Genomic DNA, 7,841 nt, shown 5'->3' on the forward strand with positions numbered 1-7,841 from the left:
CCGGTGCCAGGGTAACTACTCCCGCATTTTGTGGACACACCATTTGTATGAATAAGTTAGGAAGCTAAAACATGATCCTGGAGTATGTGCAGGCAAGGAAAGCCAACCTCTGCACCCTCACACAGGGACCCCACGTGGCCCTGGCATGTTGGCGATACCTCAATAAACCTCCACGGCATCCTTGGTGGTCTGAGCTTTGGTGAAACCCTCCCAACCAGGAGATCGGTCTCCTTACCAAGTAAGATCAGCGTCTCCGAGGTCTCCTTCATGACGTTCCTGTACAGCTCCTTCTGCCACTCCTCCAGTTCCATCCATTCCTCTTTAGAGAACGAGGCCGCCAGTTCATCAAACCCCACCGCAGGCTGCAACACAAAGCATGGACGTTCAGCTTCCAAGGTATCACTGTGGCAACATGGCATACTAGGGTGGCAGCAGATCACTAGTGTGGCATTACACTGGATAACATGGCAGCACGATAGAAGTACCTGAGTTCCCTGTGGCCAAATATCATCACCAGGGCTTGAAAAATTTTAGGGTGTCTCACCAGTCACCACCAATGTCACCATTCAGCATGACCGGACTATAGCCTTGTAATTTATGTTAACATTTTGGGGGGACACATAGAGCTTTCTTTTGGTGGTATTAAATCACCACTGGGGGGACCGCTCATCAGTTTAGTGTTATCGGTGATTGATGGCCCTACAATGAGTGCTCTCACTGCGACGTTCGCGGTGATATGTAACATGTGCGGCACAATAGTCGTTTTCGCACGTAGGTGCACCCGACGCATGTTTGCAGGGGACTTAAAACATTTTTTTTGTTTTTTTATGCGTCTTAATTTTTTTTATTACTTTTTTTTTTTACACAACTTTTTTGCTATCACATAGGGGTCTAAGAAGCTCCCTATGTGATAGCCAATTTACATGACAGGTCCTCTTTATGGAGACATCAGGAGTGTCTAAGACCCCTAATGTCACCTGGGGACCCCCAGAGAGATCTGCTTCACCAGCTTCTGAAGCTGGAGAGTGACTGCAGACTGTAATACAAATCACTTCCTGCATTCGGGGACTGAAGAGGAGATCAAAGGGAGATGGTGTACCAATCTCCCTTTGATCTCCTGTCACAGAGAAGCCGCGTCGGTCCCGGCCGCACCGGGAGAGATGACCGATCGCTTGAACGTAAAGCTCCCGGCCTGCCGTTAACCTACTCGTCGGGCTCCGGCGTCCTCTCGTCGAGCTGATTTTTCAAGCCCTGATCATCACTATGGTATAATGGCATGACTCTGGCTTTTGAACACGGCTAAAGTGTGTGCACTCCCGACCATGACACCTATGACTTTGATGGACATCCCATTTCACATTAATATGGAGTTGGCCTCTTTTTATGGCTATCCCAGCCTCCGCTCCACTGTGAAGGCTTTCCAAAAGACTTTGGGGTGCGTCTGAGGGTATCTGTGCCCATGTGTGAGGACGGGTACTGATATTGGGACGCCGATGGCGAGCCAGGTCTTCTCATCCAGTTCATCCCAAAGGTGTTCAGTAGGGTTGAGGTCAGGACTCTGGGCAGGACACTCGAGTTGTTCCACACCAAGTCTTTATGGAGCTGGCTCCACTCTTATGGGAAGCCTTTCCTCAACCACCAATTGGAGGGTGTCTAAGGGAATTTGGGCCACAGACACACTTCAGGTCAGGTTCTGATGTTGGATGAGAAGACCTGGCTCAGAGTCCTATTCATACCAAAGGTGTTCAGTAGGGTTGAGGTCAGGGCTTTTGTGCAGGACACTCAAGTTCCTCCACCCCATGTCTTTATGGAGCTGGCTTTGTACGCAGGGGACAGTCATGGTGGAACAGAAATGGCCTTTAGGAGAGAGGTGTACATAATTCTAGCCATCTATGAGGTCAGGGCAAGAAGACCTGGCTCAAATTTGGCATTTCAATTCATCCCAAAGGTGTCCAGTAGGGTTGAGGTCGGGGCTCTGTGCAGGACACTCGGGTTCCTCCTCACCAAGCTGGTCACACCATGTCTTTATGGAGCTGGCTTTGTACACGGGGGACAGTCATGGTGGAACAGAAAAGGGTCTTCACCAATCTGTGACCACAAGGCTGGAAGAGCACAATTGTCTTTGTATGATGTCAACAGAACCTTCACGGGAAACACCTGAACCCCTGAAGGGATCGCGCATACCAGTGGCCATATCGTTTTTGACTTACTGCAGTATGGCCAGTCCAGGATAGTACAATCCCAGTGCCCCATTCTGTGCTGAAGGGTATATAAACCCAAACAATGAATTTTGCATATTTGCTCCCTTCTGGTTGGTTTAAAGGAGAACTATGAGGGGGAGGGGCTTTTCACTCCCCTCATAGTTCTAGCCGACCTGTGACAATGAGACTGTCACAGGTCGGCTCAGTAGATCGGGAAGTGAGCGAACACATACCGGTGTTCGCTCACCTCTCCATCCTGTCACGGCTCTCTGCCGTGACAGGGGAGGGGCTGGATTCCCCGCTCCGATCCGCCAGCGCTGATTGGCGGAACGGACGGGGGAGTGGGCGGGTACAGCTGGCTCTGCCTCTAGATAGGCAGAGCCAGCTGTCACTCACGCAGCTGGGCGGATCTCGACATCGATGTCGGGATCCGCTCCAGTTGCGGCGTCTCAGCTCCCTATATACTGAGCCTAGGGTGACGGGAGGACGCTAGTTTGTGTCCTCCCGTTACCCCAAGGAGAACTATGGGGAAAAGCCCAGATCCCATAGTTCTCCTTTAATATATTACTGAAAAAGTTTGATTGTATCTGTTTTCCCTGCCAGAAATCTTGTCAGCTGAAACCTACCCTGTTCCCTGCCTGTGCTGCATTCTTATCTAGATTGTTCTCAGCTCTACAGAACACCTCCCCCTAGGTTATAAAGACGAACTGAGAGAGGTGTTCTGTAGTTATGCCCTAGGGTGACAAAGCTGCTCCATACATACAGCCCTGGCTCTGCTCCCGGCACTGCCGCACCTGCCCCGGGCTCTCACCTTGTCGGCGTGGTTCTTCTGGTGTTTGAGGAGCTCGGACCTCCACCGGAAACCCTTGCCGCACTCGATGCACTGGAAAGGTTTCTCGCCGGTGTGCGTACGCTGGTGGGTGGTCAGGTGCTGTCGCTGTACAAAGCTTTTCCCGCACTCGGTACACTGATACGGACGCTCCCCGGTGTGAATCCGCGCGTGGATCAGCAGAGACGTGTGCCTGCGAAAGTTCTTCCCGCAGATGGTACACATGTACGTTTTTTCCTCCGTGTGCGCTTTCTCGTGCTTCGCCAGGTCCGTGCTGCGCAAGAAGCTCTTGCCGCACTGTCCGCAGGTAAAGTTCCGCTCGCCGGACGGCTTCCTCTGCCGCGGCTTGGCGGACTTTCTAGGCGGGAAGTTCGCGTCGTAGTCCAAACATGGCGGGGCGCCGCCCCCGATCTGTATCTCCTGCTCCACGGTCAGCTGTGTTCCTAAATTATAGTCCACCAGGCAGTCCATGGACGGCACCATCGCCGCGGCCTCTGCGTCTGTCTGAGGCTCGCTCTTCAGCTGGTCCTGCAGCTGCATCACCGCCTCATCCGGCATCATGTCGGGGGTCTCGATCTTCACCAGCTCTGTGCCCACCTTCTTGTCTTCCATGGCGGACCTCCTGCGAAGGGCAGATAAAACAGATTACTACCAGAAGCCAAAGAGATTCAAAGAAACCCGTACACCTTCAGGGTAACAGTCACAGGGTCCTTCTAAAGCCCAACCAACCAGCACAAAATATTGGTGTCAGGACTTAGAACAATGAATCAATTCCTCTACCATAGGGGTAGCCAAACTCCGCCCCCCTCCAGCTGTGGGTGGAACTACAAATCCCAGGAGGCATTGCAAGATTCTCGCAGCCACGACTCCCGGAGAGAGATGCATCATGGGATTTGTAGTTTCACCCACAGCTGGAGGGCCGGAGTTTGGCTACCCCTGCTCTACCATGTCAGAGTGATCAGGCCCATCAATTGGTCACCAAGTCCAAGCATTGCACTATGGGAGGAGGTCACATGTTCCCCTATAACCACTAGCACGCGGTATTATGTGCCAATAGCCACAGCAGAAGGAGGAGCAGCATGGGAAAGCTCTGGGAAGGAGAGCATTAGGTGGTTGGGGGAGCCTCTAAATAGATCCTGACACTTTGCCGTTGAGGTGACCGGGTCTCTTTAAAGGACAATATAACCAATATTCCTCCACATTCCTCTATAACGCAACTCGAGCCCCAAATTTTTTGATTGGCGATGAGATAGTAAAGTGCTGAGCTCATTTAGCACCCAAACATACTAGGGCAACACATAGGCATTGCAACATGACACAACACACCAAACATTTTGCAACATGTCCCATAAGTGTGACATCTTGCTGTATCAGAAGCCCAATTATGTCAATGGGCTACTATAATGCAACGCACGCTAAGGCTCATCTCTGGGATAATACTGACCCCCCCCTCACACCCCTCCAAACTAATACGGAACAAACCGCCATTATTAACTTACCTAAAGCCGTGGTCATGTGACCCTCACATTCCGACTCTTCCCTTATTTACTTCCTGCAGGGTTCATCTTTGGGCGTCCACGTCACTGCCTGCATGATATGGACACTTTCTATTGGCTGTCCAGCGGAGGGGGTCCTCTGAGGATCCAGAAGAGGGGGGACATCATTGTAAGGGCACAGGAGAGAACTGCGACGAGGGACCATCTGCAGCACCGGATTAGCGTTCCCCCCACATCCAGAAAGGGACCAGGAGGGGGTACACATAGGTGAGAGAAGGTAGGGAGAAATAAACCCCCGCGTGATGGGTCAGTCGGTGTGTCCCACGTCCTGGTGGGTGCGGCTTATTTTAGAAATCCACCCGGGAGCTTCACCAGATACCCCCGACAGCGCCCTTCTTCAAATGCTGCAGGGACAACAGCAGCCGCCGACAGTGTGAAGGAGTCTTACGCCGCTCGCCCGCCTCTTCCTCCTCAGAGATTGCCCTATGACTTCCCACAATGCAAAGCCACCTGTGATTGGAGGATGGGCGGATGAATGACAGGATCAGCCTCCTCCAATCACAGCTGTCAGAAATCTGATGGTAGTCACTGGACTGCAGCCTGTGTGCTCTGTGATTGGTAAGGTGAAGAGCTGGACGCAGGTTTGGGGTGCACACAGAACTTTGTATGTACTTAGCCTACGTCCAACTCCGGCCTGGATAGGTCTCACCCAGATATCCGGGGGCCAGCATCATGCTACATACATGTGACTATACGGGGAGCTGAATGATAAGAGGGGGATATGCAGCACTGATAACCAACAAAAGCATGAACACGGTGAAATGAAGTATTACATGAAACATAAGCTCATTGATGGACGGGGGGAGGGAAGGCTCATTGATGGACGGGGGGAGGGAAGGCTCATTGATGGATGTGGGGGAGGGAAGGCTCAGTGATGTACATGGAAAGGGAAGTCTGGCCTGTGTAGTCCGATCCAATAGAAGAGATACTGGAGATCAGATTGCTGGTTCTGATAGAAAGGAGTCTGAACACGCAGATTGTTGTGTAGGGGGCTGTGTAGCTGCAGACCAATCAGGGGGCCCGTGCTGACCCGTGTCCACCACCAAAAGCACCTACAATGGGCACATGAGCATCAGAACCAGAGCACGGAGCGATGGAAGAAGGCGGCCTGGTCTGATGTACATCATGTGGATGGCCGGGTGTGTGTGTCACTTACCTGGGGAAGAGATGGCACCGCGATGTACTATGGGAAGAAGACAAGGCGGCGGAGGCAGTGCGATACATCGGTATATACTCCGGGATATAGGATGTGTGTACAGTATATACTCCGGGATATAGGATGTGTGTACAGTATATACTCCGGGATATAGGATGTGTGTACAGTATATACTCCGGGATATAGGATGTGTGTACAGTATATACTCCGGGATATAGGATGTCTGTAAAGTATATAAGGTTTATATTCCAGGATTTAGGATGTGTGTACAGTATATAAGGTATATTCTCCAGGATATAGGGTGTGTACAGTATATACGGTATATATTCCAGGATATAGTTGGTGTACTGTAAATACGGTACATGGTGTGTACAGTATATATTCCGGGCTGTTGAGCACTGTATATTCAGGGTACATATTGAGTCATACTTAGGTATCATTACCCCGTTGCCCCTTCTCCTTCCCCCAGGCCGCTCTCACCTCTCCTCCCCGCTATGGGCTCCGCTTTCTCCGGCCTCTCCCCGCCTGACAGGCCGCCTCTCTGCTCAACAGCCCACTTCCGGCGCATTCTCCTAGTCCCACCCACTTCCGCAAAACTACCCCTCCCTTCTCCAACCAGCCCACATCACTCTCCGCCTCTCCCATCTCTTCTGTATTCCCCGCCCCTTTTATCACTGTCAATCAGTGCAGAGTGTACATTGTTCTTCTCTTCCCCCGGGAACACAAAGTTCAGCGCTGATGGTTCCTCTTTGTTTCTTGGTGTACTCTGATTTCTGTTCCCCCCAACCTGAACCATTATCACCAACACCGCAATGAGTTCCTGAGCCCCTCATACCCCTGTGTTTGTCCCCCAGTTCTCCCCCTTCCGGTCTATGTATGTGTGGGGAGGACATTGTGGCTCTCAATGTAAAATGAGGGGGTTACTCCAGGTTTAGGGTGGATCAGGGAAGCTGAGATCTGGGGATGGGGGATGTTAAAGCAACTTGCACTGGTGTCAGGAGGCATTCCTCGATGAGGATTTCATGTTACTGCGATGCTGAAAATCCCTGAAATGAACGCTGTCCACTTATCACCTACCCTCATCCAGCGACGTCACTGATCTCTAATCTCACAGCAACTTCCTGTGTGTCACTGGGACAGGAAGTGAGGGGTGAAACACACTGGCAGGGGTTTTATCCGTTTGCCCCGGCACCCAAAGCTTGGGAGAATTGTCCCGTCCGGAGCTCCACTTTAACCTCGGGGCCCTGTCTACAGCGACAGGGCAGATTTTTAGTCGGTCATAACGTAAAAGGTGGAGCCCCTCCCCCCCATGTGCCAGCCATTGCCTACAACATTTTAGTTGTCACCAGAACAGGAAGTTGGGAAATGTTCCAATGGGACACCTATTGTGATCTTTAGGAGGAGACTTCACTTTGAAGAGATTTCCTCCTTCTTCCTGGTTTGTCTCCGAGACAGGAAGTGAAATCTTCCTTGTGCGTAATTCATGTATTTTGGAGCTCCGCTGCCCCTCTGGGGTGCCCGGAACGTCCATGGTGGGTGTCAGTGGGGGGGAGCGGAGGATGCAACGATCGTCCCGGCAGTGATTGGACGTGGAGGCGACAAGGTATTAGTCACTTTCAGGTTCGGGGCTGTAAAACGAACCGCCAGCAGGGAAAGGGTTAATTAAAGTGGTCCCCCTAAGCCCTGAATGGACCTGGTGCCACCTTCTCCCCTCCCCCTTCCCTCCTATACAATCCTGAATACTCTACTGGCCCCTCCCACTTCCTCATTCCTTACCTAGGCCGGGGTGACGTGCTGATTGGCCTCCGGGCACATCCCCGTCACATGACCCTGGGAACCGAACCGCAGCGATATGTCCAACCTGCCCAGGGCACCAGGCTCCCGCCGACGCATGATTCAAGATGGCGGAGCGCAGTGCACGGAGGAGGTGACCCTGCATACCATGGACTCTGTGTGGAAGCAGCGGTCTCTCTGCAGAGGTCCGACACGGTGCATGCTGAGCTAGAGCTCTCCAATAAGAGGGGGATATGAGCTTTGCTGACGGCAGAGCTAGAGGTCTGACTCATCAGGGGGAGTGTTTGACCTCTGCAGAGATTTCT

General features: G+C 52.1%; 1 pseudogene; it reads right to left on the minus strand.

Moving 5' to 3' along the window:
- LOC108799750 overlaps nt 1-6,312 on the minus strand; it is a 30,779-nt pseudogene extending 24,467 nt beyond the window's left edge.
- Nucleotides 6,313-7,841: the final 1,529 nt, after the last annotated feature.

Source organism: Nanorana parkeri, unplaced genomic scaffold (genome assembly GCF_000935625.1).
Source record: "Nanorana parkeri isolate BGI_ZX_2015 unplaced genomic scaffold, ASM93562v1 scaffold1799, whole genome shotgun sequence".
NCBI lineage: Eukaryota > Metazoa > Chordata > Amphibia > Anura > Dicroglossidae > Nanorana > Nanorana parkeri.